This window comes from Wyeomyia smithii, chromosome 1 (assembly GCF_029784165.1).
Source record: "Wyeomyia smithii strain HCP4-BCI-WySm-NY-G18 chromosome 1, ASM2978416v1, whole genome shotgun sequence".
Lineage (NCBI taxonomy): Eukaryota > Metazoa > Arthropoda > Insecta > Diptera > Culicidae > Wyeomyia > Wyeomyia smithii.
Window position 1 is genome coordinate 175,911,355 of NC_073694.1, and position 25,224 is coordinate 175,936,578.

Genomic DNA, 25,224 nt, shown 5'->3' on the forward strand with positions numbered 1-25,224 from the left:
CATGAAGAACATAACCGTAAAATTGAACATCAAATCAAGTCTTGCCCTAAGAACTTCTTCAATTACGTAAAAACCAACCTAAAAAGTAACAACTTTCCATCACGAATGCATCTTGACAGTAATGTAGGACAAACTAGTAATGAATTATGTAGTCTTTTCGCCACTTTTTTTCAAGAAATATACACCACATATGAAGAAACAGATCGCGACCGCGAATACTTCTCGTATTTTCCCGAATTTTCGAATTCTTTATCTGTCAATCAAATATCTGAATTCGAAATTCAGAACGCACTTAAAAATTTAGACGCTACGAAAGGTGCTGGACCTGACAGAATAGCTCCAATTTTTCTCAAAAACTTGGCAGAAGAACTATCTACACCATTACAACACCTCTTTAATATGTCCCTGAAGAATGGAATTTTCCCAGAACTCTGGAAAACTTCATATTTAGTGGCAATTTTCAAATCTGGCGCTCAATCTGACATTCGTGATTATCGTGGAATTGCGATTATTTCATGCATTCCAAAATTATTAGAATCAATAATTAATGAAAAAATCTTTCAGCAAGTAAAACACCAAATTACAACTCAACAGCACGACTTTTACAAAGGCCGATCAACTACCACTCATCTTTTGGAATTCATAACTTCCACTTTTACTACAATGGACAACGGCAACCAAGTAGAAGCTCTTTATACGGACTTTAGCAAGGCATTTGACAGAATCGACATACCTTTATTGCTCTTCAAGCTCGAAAAATACGGAACTGAAACAAAATTTTTGGAATGGCTGCAGTCATACTTATCAAATCGAACACAAATAGTCCGCTTTCAAAATTCCTTTTCAAACCAATAGAAGTAACTTCTGGGGTTCCTCAAGGTTCTTACCTGGGCCCTCTTCTTTTATATTATACGTAAATGACATTTCTTTTCTTCTTAAGTCCATATGAAGCTCTTTATAGAAATAACCAATGCAGAAGACTTCGAAATATTCCAGAATGAAATAAATGTATCCTACACTTGGTGCAACAAAAGTCTATTACAACTCAACATTAAAAAATGTAATTCAATAGCCTTCAGCAGAAAAACAGTAACACCACCTAGAAACATTTTCTTAGGAAACCAACAAGTAGAAAAATGCAAAATCGTAAGGGACCTAGGCGTAGTCTTAGACTCCAAACTTACATTCATAGAATATTATAACACAATAATAAACAAAGCAAATAGTATGCTGGGCTTTAGAAAACGCTTCGGCCACAACTATCAAGACCCATATACAATCAAACTATTGTATATTACATACGTCCGACCAATTCTGGAATATTGTAGCATTGTATGGAATCCTTATATTGTCACAAATGAAGAACGCATTGAATCTGTCCAAAAACAATTTCTTTTGAACGCGCTTCGTAAGCTAAATTGGACAGCATTTCCCTTACCATCATATGAAGCACGCTTCATGGTTATAGACATACAAGCACTTAAAGAACGCCGCGAACTTTCAATGCTTTATTTTATCAATGACATTATTTCTCAACGCGTGCAATCTACTAAATTATTATCACTACTAAATTTTTATGCACGGTCGTCAATTAAGAAATCGTAAAATATTTTCGGAAAACTCTCACAGAACTAACTACTCAAAAAATGGCCCAGTAAATTGCATGATGCGTAACTATAATCAGCACTGCGAAAATATCGACATCATCATGGGCAGAAATCAAATAAAAAAACGACTAACTACTGGAAATAATGTATAAAATATAAGAAAACATTGTATTATTATAACTGTAGTCTACATTTGCTTGACGAAATAAATAAATAAATAAATTTCAAAGATTACACGACTTATTTAAGGAAAACTGGTGTCGCAAATTCGGATTTCAAAATGAAGTATGAAGTTGATTCCTGGTCTCTGAGCATCATCCCGGGTACTGAAAAACTCACATTGGATAATGTTTGCCCCTTTTAGACTGGTAGAAACCGGAAGCTACTGTCTAGAAGATTAAAATGGCGTCTGAAGATGGTTTCTGGCCTCGGGGTATCATACCGCTTCCCCAAATCGTATTGGATGATATTTGTCACTTTAGGCTGTTGATCGGTAACTGTCACCATCTTCGCCATAGAAATACCCAGATTAGACAGTTCGGCAATTTTATGATGGATTTTATGATTTTATGATTATCAGGCAACCAGAAGTGGTCATCTGGATTGAAAATTGGGTTTTAGGTCGGACTCTGGCCACTGGGTGTAATCCAGGTTTCAAGAACCCATGCTGATTGGTAATTGGACATTCATTGGATGCCTATCAGAAACGATTAGTAATATCAACTGCGTTAAAGAATTTCAATTTCACTGATAAGATAATTCAAATTAATGTATAAGGAACTACAGTTAATTATACATTATTTGAAATCTACTGACTAACGTTGACTTAAAGAATCTGAATATTTATAGGCAGTATATGAGTACAAATCAATTATACCACAATCAAAAACAAATTCGCATCATATAGTTGAAGAATTTAACGTTATTTGCATGTATGTGTGTTAATTTATATTCATATCGTCGGTTTCGTGCAACACTGGCACAACTCAAAAAACATAGTTTCGAGAAAAACGCGTTTGAAAATTTGCGTCAAAAATTTATTTCTGAATTTTCAAGAAAACTTTGAAGTTTAAGATTACCAATCCTTATTTAACACCTTTGGGTCTATTATGCACATATTACGTGCTCACGTTGTCCAATTTAAAACCTTATTTTTACTAACTTTATGGAGAAATTTCGATTTGTGCAGCAACGGCACTTCTACTCATAACTCTGGAATTTTTGTGATTTTCGAAATGGGATTTCGTGTGATGAAACTTAACAGTATTTGGCATCGTTTGCCATCAAAAATGCAAAATTTTGAGTTGTGCCAGTGTTGCACGAAGCCGATGATATGTTTAATTTTAAATGTTCGGTATAGTTGTGCTGTTGGCTACCAAAAAATTTTTATTTAGAATGAATAACAAATCCAGCAGAAATAATCAAGGTGTATTTTCTAAATGTTGGAGTAAATCTATTTTAACAAATTATAAGTTCGAAGGAGAAAGGCTGGGTCTCACCGCTAGGTGGATTAATTTAGGTTTTTACAGGCTATTTCGAGAGACTCGTAATCAATTTCAAAAGATAAATTCTAAACATTTTGAACTCCGCCTTCCATAATTGAAAAAAGAAGTCCCAGAGAGTCAATTTTTGCAAAAAAAAATTTTTTTAGATAACACCAATTCTCGACGTTTTAAGTCATTTGGCATCAAAAAAAATTTCGAAAACCGAAATTTCACGTACCCCCTTGGGTGATTTTTCGGTTTTCAAAAAGGCCAAACTTCAATCGTTTTAAGTCCGATTAAGCTGAAATTTTGCACAGGGTTTTTTTTCGAGCAGGTGAACATTTTGTATAGGGTTTTTTAAAATTCGAGATGACCATTTTGGCTGGCACCCTTGCATACGACATTGCTACTACGTACCTACATTTTAACAAATTTGTTCAATCATTAATATTTATCTTCCACACCTGACGAAAACAATTAAACTGTTGAGTATTGCTACTGTTAATTGAAAACGGAAAAAATAGTTAGATATGCTGTATATTGAACGCGTTATTAAATTTTGATACCAAGAGAAAGTTTTCAAATAGTGTGATTATAATAAGAATATACACGACGGAAATATAGATTGAAAGAATGGCGATTCCTTTCCAGAATCGGTGTCTAATATACAGCGTTTATTCCACTGCACTGCTGGATTGATTCCTGGACGGGTGCAACATTTCTACAGCGTTAGTAAAACGTACATTCAAACACCGCTAATTCCACACCGCGGTTGGCATATTTTATCTGGCTACCGTACCACGCCAGACAGCTCAAAAGAGTAATTAAACCCGAACGACCGGGAGCGGAAAACCGTGCAAGTAAATTTTCCGCCGTCAGCACACGTCGAACGCACATATAGGATCAACAAGTAAAAGTTTACAAAAGCGCCGGCAAACGTGGCAGCGGGCAATTAGCGCCAGAAATTCGGACAGTCTGTGCTAGTGCGCCAGTGGCTTCCATGGGGGTGGGGACGGCTAGGTTCAACGTTACCTTTTGGCACCTCGGTCGGTTTGAAAGTTTGCTGTGCTAACCCCAAGTATGATGACAGTTCTACAAGGTACACGCTCCCTAAAATGAATTCAAAAATGATTCGAAAACAATTCATTTCCATAAAAAGTGGAACAACACGAAAATTGAGTAACTCTGTTGTTATTCAAAATTGAGTAACCCATAGTATAGGCAAATACTGTGTATTTATTTTTCAGAAAGATGTATACAATTGAACTCATTTTTTGTGTTTAATAAAACTCATTTAGTTCTTAAAAAATATCAGTTTATGTGTACAAAATTATCCATTTATTGAATTTAAAACTACTCAGTTTTAAAATTAAAACCTACACAGATTTAGATTTTGAAACTATCAAATTTTTGAATAGAAAAATATTCATTTTTGAATTTAAAACTAACCATTTTCAGAATTTCAAAGTACTCAGTTTAAGAATTGAAAACCACTCAGTTTTAAATGCGATGTTAGCGTAGAGAGGGAGATTTGTGCCGGTAACAGTCAGAACAAAACAAAACTTAGGTTACATTCTATCTGAACGTTGTCTAATTATATTTATTTTTTAGGTGTATTTTACTCTTTTTTTGTGATGCATAACCACTTGATATTTTACTCTCCCACAATCTTCCTGATGACACGAACAACCTGAAAACTCTTGGTTCTTTAGAATGAATAATGAAAAAAGTTTATATGTGTACCTTAAAGTTTTTTAAAATGTCCGTGACCACCTTCCCAGCGATTCTCATTTTTTGAAATCACTCAAACAGCCACAAGAACAGATAACACGGCCGCAAAGGCTAAATAATGGTGCACAAATGATGAATCATGGTGCCTCTTTTTCACTCGTGTCAAATAATGGTGTCGTTTTTTCATGCTTGGTACCCAAAATTGAGTTATAGTGGTAAATTCAAAAATGAGTTATTCTAGATTAATCAGTGTAAAAATTACACAGAATCACCAAATGCGGTATTCATTTTTTGACGGTTCCATGCAACTTATGAAATTGTATTAAAATTAATTCATTCGCCGTGTTACTTTTCACGAGCGTGTATGCTACATTTTTGTCTATCCACGCACACAAACGAATCTCGTTATGAAAAATTTCGCGTTTTGTATGGAATTCAGAACATTTTTGGAAATTTCTCGTTTTATGTTGTTTTATATCTGATTTTTTTAGTTGGAGAGTGAATCTTCAGTTGTAACACACTAGAAATTGATATTAATTTAGATTTAGTGTGAAAAATTGCGACAATATGTCGAAATAAAATATATAAAAATGATATTTTTCTAATAGTTGGAGCATAATCTTAGTCATTGTCATAGCTCACGACTTTTGTTACTGTATGAAACATAAGCGACTCTATTTAGAAGCGCTATTAGAGTACAAGAAAAAAACGAACAGTGCAAAAAGGTTACCGGCAAATTGATGAAAAACAGCATATTTTACCTAAACCGCAGCATGTTTATGTATTCCCCACAAATAAAACATGTTTCAACATCATTTCTATAACTTTTCAGGAAAGTATGTTTTAAAAGTTTAGTTTAAAATGCAAAATCATTTCAAATTTCATACAAAATTGGAAAAAGTTCATAACGATCACTAATACTAATGCATCGACATGAATAGCATACCTTGTAGAACTGTCATCATACTTGGGTGCTAACCGCGTACAAGTTGAACCGAATGAAACGAAAAACCTTTGAAATGACTGTTCATGCCAGTCACAGAGGGCTTAGCAGCAAAGGCGCCTGCAAAATGGTGCGAATGCGGGCTTAAACTTTTAAAGTGAATATCACGGACCGAGGCAGGTCGTGGACCAGGGTAGAGGGTGGGAGCACGCAAACTGGGGATAATTTTAAGAGCAAGCGGCATGTTTTTTCGCGAAAAGGGCTCAAACTCTCCAGCAGCGCCTGTTGCGGTTGGGTCAGAAAAGCATAATGCATAATAATTATCGCGAGCGTATGCGGATGTCATCGGCTAGCAGTGAGGATGCAGGCTTGGGTATCCTGAGGACTGGGTTCAGCGGAATGCATTTTCGAAAGTTTACCGAAAAGGAATTACAAGACGCTGCTGGGGCGCCGGAGTTTGGTCTCGGTATGAGAGCAAGGGCTTGCTTGGAAAGGATGCCAAGTTGGGCCACTTCCGAAGTGATGAAAGGGTTCTGAACGGGCAGCGGTGGTACGGCGTTTCTTGAGTAGCGAAACGGTTCGCCTGCGTTGTGGTATTAATTATAAGCAATTTATTTTCGGGTTTGTTATTTTTTGCAGCTGTTGGTTTCGGTTCCGACAGGCTCAAGGTTCGCGACACGCGGACATGCTTTCATTGCAAGCGCACGATATATGCGCTTTATTGTGGCACTGGCCGGCGTGAATGACACCGAACAAGGTGCTGAACTGGATTGCAAGCCCGACAACTGGCAGGTGACTTGGCGGATGAATTTATTTCGCGGTGGTTATGAAATTGGAACGTCACTTCTGTGTATTCAACCGTTCGGTCATGAGGTTGCATATAATTTTCAGACAAAATTGAATGCATTCACGCATGATTGATGTCTTGGCGTGCGGAGACGGTACGGAAACGTCTGCCCGAAGAAAACAGTTTCGAGCCGGTGGCCAGGATGCTGCAGAACTTGGAGAACACTCTTCAACAATCCATCATTATTATGATGAATATATAATCACTCTCGAAAAATCGCCATCGGAAGGCAATGTTGCCAGGCAGCTTTAACGTGAGCGCCATATTATTTTTACAGCATTCTGAAATGCCACCGCTCTTAGGAAGAGCTCAACTCGACAGCGACCCTTAATAAGCATTATCATCATACTCGGAAAAATTGCGTGTTGCTTGTTAAATTTGTACTCTGCTGCGTCCATCGGCTTCGGGGGCTCACTCTAAACATTACAGCCAGCGCGCCATGTTTTGCGGCTGTAAGTTATTTGCCGATTTGCGCTTTATGGTGAATTTAATCCTGACTGCGAAATGCCTGCCAGCGAATTGTCCAGCACTTTGTGAGAACGATTCGGAAAGATGGGCTTACTGCTACTGAAGAACAACGCGTATGAGAAGAGGGGGAAGGCTTCGGTTGAACTTTGAAAATAAGCGATGTCGTAAAATTTTATTCCCGGACCCCCTCGTAGATCGTGTTTAGTTTATTTCGGTTTGCCAAGCAATTGTTTAAGTCGAGTTTGCTTCGTTCAGAGAAGTCCAAGTCAGACTTATGTGGACACATTTGAATATATAAATTATGTTAATCCTGTTTCAGGACAAAACGTAACAACTACGCTATAATTCGAAGAGTTTTATTATGAAGTTTCATAATAAAACTACATAGAATTACTCTACGGGTAACTACAGATTTTAGACAACTTGAGAAAGCACAATTACGAATTGAGCTAAATCAAGTTTATAGTTTTCGAGCGAGACCATGCATCAACGGAAAGCTTTTTCACGTACCCCCATGTATCCTTATCAGTGCCATTTCGCTGACTATCGACATTAGTTTCATTCATCATGGCTGAAAAAAATAATTTATGAGGAACTTCGATCGGAAGCTAAGCTTGAAGAAAAGGAGAACAATTAGTCAAACTTTCAGAGTCATAAAACACAGTTCAGCAAAACCGGGGCCATTCTAAGCAAGGCTAGGTTATTTTTTGCTGATACATTTGTTACGGATAGAAAATCCGGCTTCTACGTTACAGTCAAGGCAAAGGGCTAGAAAATTTACAAGAAGAAACATCTTAAAACAGCAATCACTGCATACCGAGTATTGTCCTAAGTTTTTAAAAAACGAGCTGGTTTTGAAAAAAGCAGTGGGTAAATATCAGTTCTCATTAAATTAAGATGTAGCTAATTGGATGTCTTTCCTTAAAAAAGCCCAATGTTGATTTTATGAAGTGTATAGTGTAGTGTATCAACTATAAGTAGGAATTATGTGAATGTCACAAAATTTCAATCTTGATAAATTAAAAAACTGCCAAAAGCTACAGTGAACTCAATTATTAGAAACTAGTAAACTTTTCACACTGTCATCAGTGTGCCAATCTAATAAAAGAGTACAACAACTGCATCAGCAGTTGCCTTATCAGTGTTCCCGACCCAACACATGCACGCTTGTAGATACGATACAGGCAGCCCAATCTGCATCGAGCGGGAAAAAATCGAATCACTCCATATGATTCACCACATTGCACAGTGGGGCGACTCCATACAAAGGCTGGCCAAGCAAAAAAAGTGTCGATAAATGCGACAAAAACATGGTATTTACATAATTTCGGGGCGCTGAACACGAATTTGGCATCCATTTTTTGTTTGGGGCCGTTCACAAAGTACGAGAGCCAATTTTAATATTTTTTTGGCTTTTTTTCCTTTTTTATAGAATTGCATTATCTTTGACCACAAGTAGTGCCACCGGGCGTCCTTCCCATTGAAAAAAAAAAACGTAATTTATGGACGAGCCCTCGAACTAAACAAATTTTGCCTATATATATATATATATATATATATATATATATATATATATATATATATATATATATATATATATATATATATATATATATATATATATATATATATATATATATATATATATATATATATATATATATATATATATATATATATATATATATATTTTAGTAAACTAAAACAACATAAGTAATACAAACTAATTACAAATTGAAAAAAATATCAACAGCATCATCATCTTTCGCTGTGATCGCTTAAATCTCGTGTTGAATTGTTTCCAGAAAATTTGAAGTTCATTATACTTATCAGCAGGAAAAATGTCTTTCGCTGCAATTTTCATTTCTTCTAGTAATTTTCGATGTTTCATTGTTTCATATATATGTTATCTTCCTAATCCGGTTTCTATGGTTGAAAGAGGACATTTAAATACATGTGTAACACCATGAATTGACAACTTACTAGACATTAAACTAGGTGGTGCCGCTGAAGTTGAAGGCTTCATAATAAAATTCAACGAATTTATGAATTTGAAAACTAAGATACTGGAATGACACAACGTTCTAAATGAATACGAAAAGATGCGGAGGGCGACGACTGTTCTTTGTTTTTTTCTCATAAAGCAAAATGTGTGTTTTACTTTTGTATGCCAACGAGTGCGAAGCAAAAGCAATCTTCAAACGGGCTATTGTTGGCCGGAGTTTGATGGTATAAATTTGCTACTAGGGTTTGACACTTCAATCAGTTTAGCGAATTTCATGATCATAAATTGAAAAAAGCTGAATGTTTTTAGTATTGTTTTAAACTTGCAGAAAGTGATAAAGTTTGAGATAATTAAAATTTCATATTTGTTTACTGTTTTCTTGTTTAACACTTATTTTATAACTTTTCATTAATAAATTTTGTGATTTTTGCCCAAATTAATATTTTATCCTTACGGATTGAGTACGATATCATAAATTTTCATTAATGGGGTATCATGGTTATGATTAAAATTAATCCTGGATGAAATTTCAACTTCAAAAATAAAAACTAAAAAAATCCGCTATCGCTTTTTTCACTAAAGTGACAATTTGCGCAGTTTTGCGCAGCAGCGGACAGTATGCATTCGAAAGCATACGGTTTTACCTAAATTTTGAATGAAGTCACAACCGTGGCAAACTGCGGCAACTAAACTTTAAAGCTACTTTTCTACAAAAAATCACGTTTTTTTAAATTTTTTCTAGTGTTCTATGTTCTATGACCAAATTTTACAATATCTAATTAAAAGGGTTTGTTTTGCACAATATTCACAACAACTTTTCCTTTGACGTCAAAAAAAATCCAAGCTATCATTGAAGCTACAGAGCGTTTTCAAGTAATGTACTTTTTTTCAAAAAAGTGATAAAAAACGTCAGTTCGCCAAGCTTTGAAAAGTCATAAAAAATTCAGATTTTATGATATTGCGCCCAAATTTTGGATTTAGACACTTGAATGTTATAGCAATAAAGGAAAAATATTATGAAACAGCTAACGAAAAAAAATTTTTTGGCTGATGGCCAGCGATTCCCCACTGTGATTGGGGTACTCTAGTTAGTGCTGGGAAAAAAATGCATACGAAGTGCGAAGGCGTTCTATCGCGCTTCGAGGCCTATCGAATACACTACCATTGTTGGCTGTCATAAATTATAAGTAGCTATGACAGGCAATTTTCGAACCGCCAAAACGTTATGTTGCACCATGTTTGTTTCTTTTTTTTTTACTCCGCTCGTTCCAGTATCAGATTGCCCCGCAATGGTTTAGATGGTACTATTGGAGTTATTGATTGGTTTCCCATACTCACACACACACAGGAGGTTTCCGAGATTAAGGAAGACTTCCCCCAGTATGGACGTGACCGGTTTTGTTTGATTGATAGAATCAAAGCCTAAATGAGCTCATTTTAGAATCGAATCAGACGCTAATTTCGGTTATACCACATCTCGAGAACGGTTTTTATTGCTGGCGATTCTTCTAACCCTCGCCGGGAGTGTGGTTGGCCCCATTCAGAATGTAATTTAATAAATTACATGTCTCGGTAATCACACCGCCGCCGCTTGCCGCTCCGTTCACGGGGGCAGAATGATGGCAAACGAGTTTCGCAAATGGTCTTTTCCATCGATCGGACTGATTGGTATCATTCTTGCTTGCACCGAGAAGACGCAGTCTCTAGCAGTCCGTGTTGCGGTTTGTTTCTGTAACGCTTCGCATCGCCGCTCTCTGGCGTGCGGCCTGGAGGCCCGCTATATGAGCAGAAACGGTTATGAAACTGATTTAATTGCCTCTGATTGGTCGGAGTCGAGAACTCATGATCTCTTGGATTTTCTAATGCGCATGTAAACGTAAATGGAAGAGGCGATTCTCAGTGCTAGCCTGTGTAATAGAGAGCATTAAAATGTTCTGATACTTAGACTTACAATTTGAAAGCGATAATCATATTCGTAATATGTTTTCCAGCGGAGGTGAACTTCGTTCGAAGCTGCAACACCATTGATATTTCTTTTAGGGACCGACATTATATCTAGCGCCATCAGCAGGTTAGTCGTTAAATGTAAACCAACGAAAAAAATTGGAATCTAATATTGCTAGTCAACTAGAATGTTATAGTGATCTACATAGAAACCAAAGCTTTTGATGAGAAAAACTATGGGAAACATTAGAAGAGAAAGTAGGAGGGTGGTATCCAAGGAGACCGTCTTATGTGCATTGTAGGAAACTTTTGTTGGAGAGTACCAGAGCGGGTTCCGGGAACGGTGGTTCCCAACGGATCGACCTTGACAAGTTCAAAAAAGTAAACTTGCAAGCTCATCATCTGTTTCTAGACTTCGATGCTGCATGTGATTAAGTTAAGTGCAACAAGTTATGGCAGATTATGCTTGAACACGGTTTCCCAACTAAAGTGACGGTTTCTCACCATGCGTCCGGATAGCGGACATCATTTCAGACGCGTTCGTGCCGTTGGACGAGAATGACGAGCGAATACAGTTATTATTATCAATGAAATGTCGTAAGGGAGCGTCCAAAAAATACGTAACCTTTTGGGGAAAAGGGGTTGGCAAATGGTTGGACACGTGTAACTTAAGACCCTAATGTGGTCATTCACCTCTGTACAGCAACTCATATCCCAACCTTCACGAGGTGTCTACCGGGATACGAGTAACCTTAGCGGAGATCGGGTAACCAACCCCCGGTGGAAACTATGGTCGTATGCTGACTGGGAAGCGGGTCGTACGCGGCTGTGTCCCCATATTAGGGGCGGCGTATAACAGCGTCTAACCCGGAGCGGGCAGCTGAATTATAGAAGGCTGTATCCCGCCAGCTACAGCTAAGATGACAGCCCCATCAGCAGGATGTAGGTATCGCGACTCTGGTATGGTAGCATACCGAAACCTTTCTTCAACCACGAACAACGAATTTAGAAATACGGAACGGATCAAACGGCAACGACCTTGGCTACGAACACGGAAAAAGATTAACGATTGCAAATTGGGTACTTGGAACGTCCGATCTCTCAATGAACCGGCGCGGGCTGGCTTGCTTGCTCGAGAACTACAGCGGCAGGGAGTCGAAATCGCAGCGATTCAGGAGGTTCGGTGGCCAAATTCCGGAGAAAGGGAATTCCGTGCAGTAGACCTTATTGCACGCACTTCTTTTAAGTACCACATCTACTACAGTGGCGGCAAAGCAGCGGAACCTGGCCCGGAGCTGGCCCGTAGATGACCGTATATGCGTATTGAGAATTAAGGGCAAATTTTTCAACTACAGTTTAATCAACACCTACGCACCGACAAACGACAAATCCGATGAAGTCAAAGATGAGCTCTATGACAAGCTTGAGCGAATCTATGACGAGTGCCCAAAACACGACGTTAAAGTCGACATCGGAGACGCAAACACACAGGTCCGTCTGGTCATTGAAAGGCATAGCCTCCACTCGTCAACCAACGAAAACGGCCTGAGGCTGATAAACTTTGCCGCGGCCAGAGGAATGGCCATATGTAGCTCCTATTTTCCACGTTTGAATGTTCGGAAACACACCTAAAGGCATCCAAATGGAGAAGCCTGCTCCCAGATCGATCACGTACTGATTGACGGTCGGCACTCTTAGGATGTTACTGATGTTAGGTATTTTCGGGGACCAAACATTGACTCTGACCATTATCTCGTCGTTTGTTAGATCCGCGCACGGTTGTCGAACGTGCTGAAATCTCGCACAGAGAGGACGACACGTTTCAACATTCATCGGTTGAAAGCTGATGGTGTGGCAGCAGAATGCGCCAGAGAGCTGAATCAACGGATCGCAGAACAGCAGCAGGAAGAAGTGGAAGACATAAATGGGCTGTGGAGCAGTATCCACGGCGCCATCGAAACGACTGCGAGAGAGGTGGTAGGTACGACGCGTGAAAGACAGCGTAATGGCTGGTTCGATGCCGAGTGCCAGAGAGTGACAGATGAGAAGAACCGTGCCAGGAGCCGCGTGCTCACTGCGGCTACGCGTCAAAACAGAGAGGTACAGGGGGGCAACAACGTGCGGAGCTTCTATAGAACTGTCAGCAGAGTCAGAAGCAGGAATTTCCCTGTGCCGGTCATGTGTAATGACAAGGACGGCAATCTGCTTACTGATAAACTGACGGTTGCAGCCAGGAAGGAGCATTTTCAGGCGCTATTGAACGGTGAGGAGCCGGATGAGCAGAGCAAGAACAGGATGACGATTATGAGTGACGAACAGGCTGTGGAGTCACCAATACAGGAGGAGGTGAAAAAACAGGAGGGTTGTGTGCAAAGCCACGACCGCTAAGTTGAAGTAGAATACTTTTACAAGAAAGATAACCCGAATGCTTGCGTGTCAGTCATTTTTTCTAGTAAATAAACTTTGACTAATCAGATCAATCGAATTTTGCGCTACAACAAGGATTGACCATTTAGTAAGTTGCTTGTCATGGTTTTGCGACACGAAGATGAAGTAAAATTTATTACTTTTACAAATTTAAAAATGTGAATTAGCTCATTAGAAAATATTAACTTATCAATCAAGTTTTTATTTCATCCTGAAAAGAACAATTTGTTGTCCATTTTAGTATCGGATTTGCGTTATTACTGACAGTGCGGATAAAGTATTCCTTATGATAAAATAAACAGTGAAAAACTGATTTAACACTCAAAACTAGACGGCTCACGTGTTGTCAAAATGAGTCAACTTTTCATTGAATGTATTTACTGGTGCCCACTATCGCATAGAGACTGCATTTCACTAAAGTGCCTCACTGCATCAGCCGCTATCGATGCTGAGATCCGCTGCAACTAGTGCGCTATCCATAGCCATGCCACAGTTGTGGCCGCTATACGCTGCCATTGGTATCCACTGTCCCTGCATCAGCTGTTATCGTTGCTGGAATCCGCTGCAACTAGTGCGCTCTCCTTTGCTACGCCACAGCTGTGGCCGCTTTCCGTCATCGCTGGTATCAACTGCACTATTAGTGCTGCTGCTAAGGGAGGACGACTGCTGTTGTCGCTGTCTAGAACTATTATGAGCGGCTTCGGCTGAAACAGACTCTTATATAGGCCAAATAGCATGTTTTCAATTAAAAGGTATATGATTCTGTCGACCGTGCTTGGGAGGCAATCATATAACGACCAATCAGTGGTCGAATTTTTCGTTTTGACAAGGCTTGACTATTTTCAATAGTACAATCGTGTGAACAATAAAATTACAATTATTTTCTTTTGGGAAGAATTTTAGAAGATTTTCCAATCTATTGCTGCAAGAACGAAGGAAATCCATCGAATACTAACCGATTTATTAGCATTTGAAATTGGACATATTTTTAACTTTTTTCGGTTTTAGATTTTCATTTCACATCCCTATGTAGCCGAACTTCCTGAGAGAATTATTCTACTTCAAAAGGCCATTAGTGAGCTGAAAAATGGCAAGGCCGCTGGGAAGGGCGTTATCCCGGCCGAACTTCTAAAAGTGAGAAGCGAGTGGCTGTACTATGTGATCCACCAGATAATACTAAGGATCTGGGCGCATGAACAAACGCCGAACGACTGATTGGAAGGCCTCATAAGCCCTATCTTTGAGAAGGAAAATCGATTGGATTGTGGCAACTATCGAGGCATTTCGTTGCTCAACTCCGCATATAAAGTGCTCTCCCGTATCCTGTTCTTCAAATTGATACCGTTAACGGAATCCTTTGTTGGCGAATACCAGGCTGGTTTTCGACAGGGGCGGTCCACGACGGATCAAATTTTCACCCTGCGATAGATTCTCGATAAGTTGCGGGAGTATAACCTGCAGACGCACCATTTGTTCGTGGACTCAGTGAAGAGAAACGAGCTGTGGCAGATCATGCTGGAACACGATTTCCTTTCGAAACTAATTAAGCTGAGTCGTATGACGCTGGAGGGATTAAAATCGTGCGTGCGGATAGCTGGCGAGACATCAGCCGCGTTCGTAACGTTGGATGGACTGAAGCAGGGGGATGCGCTCTCCAACTTGCTGTTCAACATCACTATTGAAGGTGCAGTACGAAGAGCGAACGTCGAAAGAAACGGTACGATCATCACGAAATCTCACATGCTTCTTGATTTTGCGCACGACATCGATATAACCGCTTTCAACCGTAGGGCCGTGGAGGAGGCCTTCGTACCTTTTAGGAGGGAAGCAGCGAGATTGGGACTTGTCATTAACTCTGCCCAAACGAAGTACATGGTAGCTGGTGGGGAGCGTGGGAGATCTCGTGGTGTTGGTGCTGAGGTGGAGATAGATGGAGAACGATGACGAATTCGTTTATCTTGGTACGCTTGTGACATGTGACAACGATATGAGTCGTGAAGTGAAACGACAAGTTGCAGCTGCGAACAGGGCTTTCTACGGACTGCGTAACCAGCTAAGGTCCCGTAGTTTGCAAACTCGCACAAAACTAGCGCTGTATAGGACGCTGATACTCCCGGTGGCTCTTTACGGACATGAAGCATGGACGCTGAAGGAAGCTGATCAACGAGTGCTCGGAGCTTTTGAGCGTAAAGTTCTGCGATCGATCCTTGGCGGTACACTGGAAGATGGAGTGTGGCGCAGGCGCATGAATCATGAGTTGTACCTGGTATACAAACATGCTGATATAGTGAAGGTAATACAGCGGGGTATGCTTCAGTAGGCTGGACATGTAGCCAGAATGCCTGACGAGAGAGCCGCCAAAATTATCATCAGTTGAGAACCAGGAAGAGGCCGTCGACTCCGTGGTAGGCCTCGCACGCGGTGGATGTGCGCAGTGGAAGAAGATGCATCTTCGTACGAGGTACGAGGAGACTGGAGAACGGCTGTGCAAGACAGAGAAAGCTTCTCTACATCTCTAATTCGTTCGGTCCTAGACTGGTGAACGCACGCGGGGGTGGTGATGAGGAAATGTTTAATTTCCAGAGCATAAACCGGCGTTCAGCGAAGCCTATTGTAAGAATACCATCGATACGGACACAACCACCACAGTGAGGCGTAGTAAGCTTCCACTGGTGTTTATCGAGGAAAATTTGAAAAACAACGTCGCGTACCATAAGATCCAATCTGAGATTTTGGAGAAGGTTGTGGCCCTGGTCGTACATGCAGACCAAACAAAACGAGAATAAATTGAGCATTATGGCCAATTTACGAAGCTCATTTCCAAGATCTAGGACGAAATTCGCGCCACGTGCGTTTTTTTTTATAAACACCTCAGCACAAATACATATGTCATGAAGGTTCTCAATAAACATTACCTCAATAAAAATTGATTAGAAAATATCCAAGAAAAAATTTTCAACGCATTTTTTAAGTGTATTCAACCTTAGTGAACACCCTATATACCGTGAAAGAAAATTGAAGACTGTATATAATCAAGTTCGATCTGCATGTCGCATATGCTGTTTGGTGTTGCGGATGATTTTGATAGAATTGGTATTAACTGCAGAGCAGTAGAAGAGGCATTCGTACCGTCCAAGAGCAAAACAGCGAGGATTGGATTTAGCATCAACTCCTCCAGAAACCAAACTACACAGTAGCTTGTTAACCCTAGAAAGATAGTCTGCGTCAATTTGATTCCTCGCTTCTAGTGTCATTACTCTCTTCTTTTACAGATAGTGCGATAAGTTCTTGCTTTTCAAAAAAACTGGTATCGATGTGTTAACACCGTAATGATCCAGTCATTAAATGCGCACCAAAGACCAAACGACCATGTATACGAGGAAGTCTTTGAATATGGAAAGACAAATTATGAAAATATTCGCAATAAATTAAACAACGTTAACTGGCAATACATTCTTAAGAATAGAGGAAATGTCGACGTGGCGGTAGATACTTTTTATGAAATTTTATTTGATATAATTAAACAGGAAATACCCCTGAAAAAAAGGAGACGTACTGGAAATACAAAAAATCCTGTCTGGTATAATAGTCATATTAAAAATTTTAAAAACCGTAAACAAAAAGCACATTAAACCTATAAAGGACTTTTTAAGAAATTTTATTTGATATAATTAAACAGGAAATACCCCTGAAGAAAAGGAGACGTACTGGAAATACAAAAATCCTGTCTGGTATAATAGTCATATTAAAAATTTTAAAAACCGTAAACAAAAAGCACATTAAACCTATAAAGGACACCAGTAGTGAAAATGTAGCAATCTATTTGGATATATGTGATCAAGCTAATCAGTAATGCGTTTGATGAATATAATGCATAAACTGGACTTGAAATAAAATCCTGTCCGAAGAACTTCTATAGTTACGTAAAAACTAAACTAAAATCTGAAAATTTTCCCTCTATAATGCATCTTGACGAAAATTTCGGGGATAACTCGGAAAGGATTTGCAATCTTTTAGCGAAATTTTTCCAGAAAATCTATACAGCATTTTCTGAAGAGGATCGCGTCCGCGATTATTTTTGCATTTTATCCAAACTTCTCAAGAGATATTGGTGTAAACCAAATTCATGTGCAGGATATTATTCAGGCGTTGGATAACTTAGATGCCTCAAAATGTCCTGGACCTGACGGCATTCCGCCAGTATTTATGAAAATCTTGCAACAGAAATTACTGCTCCATTGTTCTGGCTCGTCAACTGGAATATGGATGCTTCCCATTTAAATGGAAAAGCTCGTTTCTAGTGCCTATTTTCAAATCAGGCCGGAAATCCGACATCGTGGAATAGCCCTAATCTCTTGCATTCCTAAACTATTAGAAGCAATTGTGAATGAAAAACTATTTTTCCAAATTGAAAATTGAATAACTGAGAAGCAACATGGCTTCTTCAAGGGCCGTTCAAAATCGACCACTTTACTTGAATTTATAACTTATTCATTGAATGCAATGGATAAAGGAAACTATGTAGAAGTTGTTTACACAGATTTCAGTAAGGCATTTGATCGCATAGACATACAAATGCTACTTTTCAAATTGCAAAAAATGGGACTTGAGCCAGAACTTCTGAAGTGGCTCGAATCATATTTAACCAATCGCCGACAAATAGTTAAATTTCGAGGACAAAACTCAAATCCGATTCTAGTCCCTTCTGGTGTCCCCCAAGGCTCTCATTTAGGACCTCTTCTTTTCATCTTGTACGTTGACGATATTTCCTTTATTCTCAAAAAACTAAAAGTGTTAATTTATGCCGATGATATGAAGCTCTTTTTGGAAATAAGAAATGAAGAAGACATCAATGCATTCCAGAATGAAATATACATATTCTATGCATGGTGTAAAAAAAGCTTACTAGAGCTGAATGTAAAAAATGCAACCACATATCATTCTGTCGAAAATAAACAACACCAAACATTACAATATCATTAGGAAACCAAACTGTAACAAACTGTGAAAGAGTTAGGGACTTAGGAGTTGTCTTAGACTTCATACTAACCTTCAATGACCATTACAACACAATAATCCACAAAGCTAATAACATGCATGGATTTATAAAGCGCTTTTGTTGTAACTTTCAGGATCCGTATACCATCAAAACATTATATATAGCCTATGTAAGATCAATACTGGAATACTGCAGCATTGTATGGTCTCCCTATACAATCACGCACGAAGGAAGAATAGAATCAGTAGAAAAGCAATTTCTATTGTATGCTCTTCGTAAATTAGGTTGAACATCATTTCCTCTTCCATCATATGAAGCACGTTGTATGCTCATAAACATACAATCATTGAAAGAGCGTCGTGAATTTGCAATAGTGTCATTTGTAAACGCAATAGCTTCGCAGCGCATTGATTCAGCTACACTTTTATCCAAGCTAAATTTCTACGCACCTCTAAGACAACTTCGAAATCGAAACACGTTTGCCACCAATCATTACCGCACAAATTATGCAAAATTCGGACCCTTGAATCGTATGATGGCCACTTACAATCAATACTGCGAAACCATTGACTTTACAATGTCTCGGCATGAACTTAAACACTTTTTTAGCTCAATACGCAATCGCAACGCTTATTGAATAAAAAAATAGTTTGTAAGTAAACATTGTATTAGAAAATCAGAATATTGTATATTGTCTACTTCTGATTGACGAAATGAATAAATACATTATTAAGTTTTGAGCAAAAACTCGCATTTAAAATGATTTAGAATTTATGCATCAATTTAACACCAGAATAAGATTATCTTTCCAGGGTTAAGAGCTTAGAACTTCGTCGAGTCTTGGTGTTAAGATTGTGATTGTAAACAAAGCGGTTGACCGGCGAACACCTGGAGTCTTCAAGCGTAGGACCTGCGTTCGATACTTCGTGACAAACTGGAAAATGGAGTGTGGCATAGGCGCATATACTGCACCAAGCATACAGTGGACAGGACACGTGGTACGAATGAAGCTTACGTCGAAGATAACACTGGTCGACAAAATGAAAAAGGTGCATTCAAAAAGCTCAAACCTAGCCATTACCAAAACGCGCCAACTTACGTGAGAGTGTCGTATAGTCTCTGGATAAAAAGTTAGAGGCTAATAATTTATATAATATAATAATATAATATATATAATTTTTCATTTTTTTCGGGGATTTTTTTGGAGTGCACCTGTGTTGACCAGTGTAATATTCAGTAGAGAACCCGGCAGAAGTGGACGAGCTTTGGACCACAGTGCGGATGATGATGGGTGTTAGGGGCGATTGATGAACACAGGCCAAGGATCGATTGATGTGCCATAAAAGTAAAAGTAATATATCTTGCGTTAAAGATGATGTTTGATGCAGATGCAAAAAAGTTAGATAGTATTAGATTTAGGAAATAACATTTCGGAAATTTGTGTGAATATTGAACACTATTTAACTTAAGTGTAGAAATATGAGGCAGTTTGGTAATGAAATTAGCGTTATGCATCTAAATTGAAACTAACAAAGAGTAAGTATATACCTCAATGTATTTTAATTTTGAGAAAAAATGCTTGAATTCAAAAGCATAAGTTGCAAATAGGTACATCATTTACAGGTATTATAAAATTATAGTGAATGTTTAAAAAACAACATCGCATGAGCTCTTAACAGGAATTTAAAACTGGAGTGATGTGGTAGCATTACAAAATTATGTTTCAGGTTACTAGGTGGATTGAAGTCTAATTATTATAACACTTGATAGTGTCCTATGGAAATTTGTTACCTTTCGGTAAAAATCTCAATATGTGAGAATAAATTGTTTGTTACATTGCTAAACATCCTGACAAGCATCCGAGTAAAGTCTAAAGTTGAACTTCAAATAGTTGAGACAAAGTGATTCGAGATTTTGAGCTATCCAGAATACTTTTACATCTACTCCAGCAAAGTTTAAATGACTAACATATGTCATCGATCAGTAATTATGAATAGGTACCGAGATAATACTTTTAACAGCTAGAGGTTTTGTTATCCTGTGCCCTTTTTACTCTCTTTCTGAACCTTCTCGAGTTCCACTTTAAGCCACTCTGCGTCGGACCATCTACTCGGAACGGGTCCCTCTGAACCTGGACAGTTAACTTCGTTCGTAAGCCACCAGCCATCAATGGACCTCGAGAAGTTTACGTTGCGCTTTAATTCACCTTTTGCCACACACACATCATTCTCTCCGGTTTATCGGCCGATTCTCCCATCCAAGCCTCTTTTGTCCTCCTTTTAAACGAATTTCGTACGCAGACATAAATGCCGAATCGCATCATAATAAATCCCAGCTCAGGTAAGAATTGTGCACCTTTATAACTCTTGTCTAGCCAGAGACAAACACATTCGCACGTACACGCAAACCGCTACGCTTTTGAGCAACGCTCACTTTTAACTCAGCTCTCCGAGCTCAGGCTTTTATGCTTGCTCACCTGTACGATTGTTGGCTGGTATTGGTTGATGTACGTATAATGCAAACAGGTCGCACCGCAGCCAAGATAGCCAGACAACTACCAAGACCAGGTTGCTTCGATTGCGCTCGGCCGCGCCGTGCGCTCAACCAGTTGCAATTCGGTTGCCATCGTGTAAACTTTGCTTACGTGAACGGTGCGCGTGCTTGATTTAGTTCTGTTTTTTGTTTTTGGTTTTGTTGTATGTTTTGTCGTTAGTTTTATCGAAAGTTAGGTGTTACTAGTGAGCTTTTTTTGTTTCCTATCAGTGGTCTGCGTAAGTGTTTGGCTGGCTAAAGGTTCGTTGATTTTTTTTTCAATCAGTTCTGCCTAACTTGGCTTCGTTGGGGACTTAAGGTACGGATCGCGTTACTTGCGCTAGTTTTAAACTCCATCATCTGTTGGTTGCGGAAGAGCGACGAAGAGAAACTGCCAGCCTCCGGTGTATTTGTGTTGTGATGTGCAGACAGAAGGCACACAAGAAGACTCTAGCTGTGCAAGTTTCGTCGAGGCTAAGTGGACTCTTAACGTTTTAAAGGTATGACTCGTCTCTTTGCTGGTCTAATATATGCCACTGGATTCGGTGCTAATTAGTCACATGCGAATGGACGAGAAGAGCTGGAAAAGATATACTTCTAAGTGCATGGAGGCCGAGGAGCAAGAAAACTGCCGAAAAAATAATGTCACCTGTGGGGTCTTAATCGTTGGTCAACCGGTTGATGTGTTTCTAACGATAATGGCTCTGTACCGATGCCATTAGAGCGGACACGTAATGCCCCCAGCTGCTGCTGCCATTAGCGGGGAAGTATGACCAACAACGACGGCGCACTGGCAAAGCTAACGGTTTCGCGACGCGGTGCCTTGGACTGAATTGTGTGTCGCGCCGTAAGCGATAGCCTGCACGTGACTTATAGCTTCTGCTGACTGTCTCGCAGGTGAAGAAACGAAAAAAAAAACGCTTCCTCGTTCCGGGGTGAGTGGCGGTCGTTGCCCGGATCGGGTTGTGATGGGACAGAGCTTATGTATTACAAGGAGGAACATGTCGGTAAATTGTGTTCAGCATTGTCAACTAAAGATGGGCTTGCATAAAAATGCAACAATCAATGATCTTTGAATTACATACGCTACGCTACAATATTAGACTTAATCCTTCCATTAATGATAATTTCAAGCGTGGTAATTATTGTTCCTAAAAATCGTCATATAAAGTGTTGCTCAATCAATGTGTATCCAACACTTGCAATCTATTTTTTTTCGGTTTCTATGATGTAGGATGAGAGAAGATCTCAATTTCTCATATATTTTTCCTCCATCCAGGACTTTGGAATGATGTCAAGTTTCAAGAAAATAATTTGAGCACAACATTTACCTCTTTTTTAAGTTTTTATTCAAATACCAAATCTAAAAAGGAAACAGCAACTGATCGCATACTACCTGTGAGGCTGTGTGTTTGAACCCCCGTTTCAGGTAGTTTTGTATCATAAGCAAATTGCCATCCTTGCAGCAGTGGCAGCAGCATTTTTCGTTTTCTTCGGCAAATATTTACGGAAAAGAAATGATGTCGATGTCCTCCCCTACACCCGCCCGTTATTTACCATAACCCGGCAGTGCTAGAAATACGTGTGCACCCCCTCTTTTCGACAGCTTTAATTACCGGCTGCCTGATGATGCTAGGCCACAGGAGCGTTATCTCATCGTTCCCAAATTCATATTGGGCGCAGTTGTTGTTTGCTGCAGCAATTCTAAATAGTGGGGAACGAAAGTTTCAGTGCTCAGCTGTTTGTTGCCTGATAACGGGTTTCTTTTTTCCGAGCGATGCATACTGAATAAAATAGATGCTTATTGTTGGAAGTCGTTTCCGTGCGCTATAATGTGCAACCCCTCTTGTAAGTTTACCAAGTGACAGTCCTAGACACGTTTGTCGGGTGTCGAACAACGTAACGAAAAAGTTAACTCAGTCAAACTGTGATAGCAGTGTGGCAATCACGTAGTTTTTGGGTCACATTTCGGATTACTCTTTTTCTTTTGCTTTTACGGTTCTCATTTCGACCCTCTAAGTTATTCTACCGCATAGAGCAAATATAGGTTCATCAACGCTAGATTGACGGAAAACTGATAACAGCTAGAGCAAGCTCACTCGACTGCCGCTCTAATGTTGTCCTACATTGGGGGGCAATTTCTTTTCGCCTAATTCGGATGGAACCTTCACTTCACTGCAGAGGCAGGTCAGATCATTAGGGGGCTGCGAGGTCACAGCTGCGGGAAGGCACTCGAAGAGACAGTCGAGTGCACTTTCTCACAGACGACGCCAGACCAACAATGACGTGGGAATTTTCGTTCCCGCCCCCTTGAAAAGTCAACCATGCACGAAAACAAAAGGGAGCATAATGTGTGAGAATTTTTCATTGAAGGGTTGCTTCAACCAACAATATTTCCCAGGCCTACTGGTTGCTTTGAAGGAGAGCTACTTTGCCGTACCTACGATAACTTGCATAATTGGAGTGGGCTTGCGAATGAAGTATCAAACAAGACAGTTTGTCCAAAATTAGAAATTCAAAAAAAAATTAACATGGGTAATTTAAACACAGAGCCAGAAAACAAAACAAAAAACCAGCTTCAGAACAGTTCTCACGTCACTCGCAGCGGTGACAATGATGAACTGAAAATAACGCTGCATTACGTCAGCCGTTTCTCGTTCAGGGACAGAGAAAGAATAGAAGTGAATTGAATATTTACCCATTGGGGCGCGAAAATATCGCGAATTTCAAAAACAACATTTTATTTGCACTTTGCTGGAACGGTTTGGGGTAAACAACATGCAACCAAAGTTTTGTGCGAATAACAGCCGTTGTGCTGATTGTGCAATAAAGTCACAGAAAAAGTAATTGTGAATACCGAAAAAGTTTGCTTTCATTACCACTGCCAGCTTATCTACTGCTGGTGAGTTTGTGTTGACAACTTTTTCTCTCTGTTATGACACCGTCCATGTCAATCATTCGGGTGAATTTGCAAGATCTGTAGCAGGGAAGTCAATTTTAGTTGGGTGTCTGTTGAACTGATTACAACTTTTAGGTTAAACATGTTGTCAATCTTTTTCGTTTATGTATATTATTAGAACAAGTATTGTTTTGGCACATGTTTCAATTTCATTATCAATGGTGGTTCTTGTTTACGATTATACAATGGTTTTCAATCTGACACAACATCTTGACGTATGTAACGCATCAGTTACAGGTATACCGTTACACCTAGACGTTAGTAAAACGATAGCTGTCAATATTGTTTTACTGTTTGACAGTTTAGGCAATTTTAGTTTTGACTTTAATACGTGTGATTATGATCGAGTGAAATTGTCGTTCAATTAATTTAACTGGGATTCTGTACTGCAAACCGATTCAGTTGACAGCGCTTTAACATCCTTCTATGACCAGCTCTACATAGTTCGTAACGATTTCGTTCCACGGAAAAAACGACTGTTACCCTCCATTTTCAATCAACCCTGATGGACCCTTAATCTGCGTCGTCTGCTAAACAAACTAAAAAAAGCACACCACTGTTTCTTCCTCACAAAATCTGACAGCGACAGACTAATACACCACGATGTTGAATCTTTGTATAAAACGTTTCTACAGGCCACTTACGAAAATTTTATATCAAGGATCCAGGCCAGTGTAAAACAGGATCCCTCACGCTTTTGAGATTTCGTGAAGAAACGAAAAGCATATTCTCGCGTTTCATCCAACGTAAACCTCAACGATGTTCAGTCCAGCTCTAATTTGTAAGCTGCAAACCTTTTCGCCCTTTACTTCGAAAGTGTTTTCAGTAAGTTATCACGTCACAACCGTTTCGCCCACATTCCCTCACAACCTTCCCCTTATCCAGTTCACATCGGTAGAAGTGAGGATAGCCATCGATAACCTCGACTCGAAAAAAAAACCTGGAACTGATGGCATTCCACCGCTGTTCCTGAAAAATGTTGTGCAGAACTGTCAGCTCCAATTACAGCATTGTTCAACCGATCGCTACATGAAAGAACGTCCCCGACAATTTGGAAAACTACATCTGCCACTCTAAGTACAATAAAATAGATGTGCTATGTTACCACACTATCACGGGAAATGGAAATGAGGAGGCAAACCGGGGCGGGTTACGTTGATCTTGCGAAAGCATTCGATACCGTTCCTCACTACCATGCCATCGAAAAAATGAAGCATATTGACTTTCCAGAATGGATTTTGGACTGGATTCTGTCATACTTATCCGGCCGCACCTCTT

General features: G+C 39.4%; 1 protein-coding gene across 4 annotated transcripts in view; it reads left to right on the forward strand.

The window, feature by feature from the left end:
- The window catches only part of LOC129732761 (uncharacterized), a 191,028-nt gene that overhangs the window by 32,663 nt on the left and 133,141 nt on the right, over positions 1 to 25,224 (forward strand). Inside the window, exon 1 of one of the 4 annotated variants that reach the window (XM_055693962.1) lies at positions 21,084 to 21,248. The exons of 1 other annotated variant lie outside the window; for it this stretch is intronic. The gene's annotated coding sequence lies outside the window, so the exon portion shown is untranslated. Of the gene's footprint in view, positions 1 to 21,083; positions 21,249 to 21,320; positions 21,488 to 21,975; positions 21,995 to 25,224 lie in introns of those variants that run through there. 2 more of the 4 variants (XM_055693971.1, XM_055693980.1) reach the window with 2 other exon arrangements.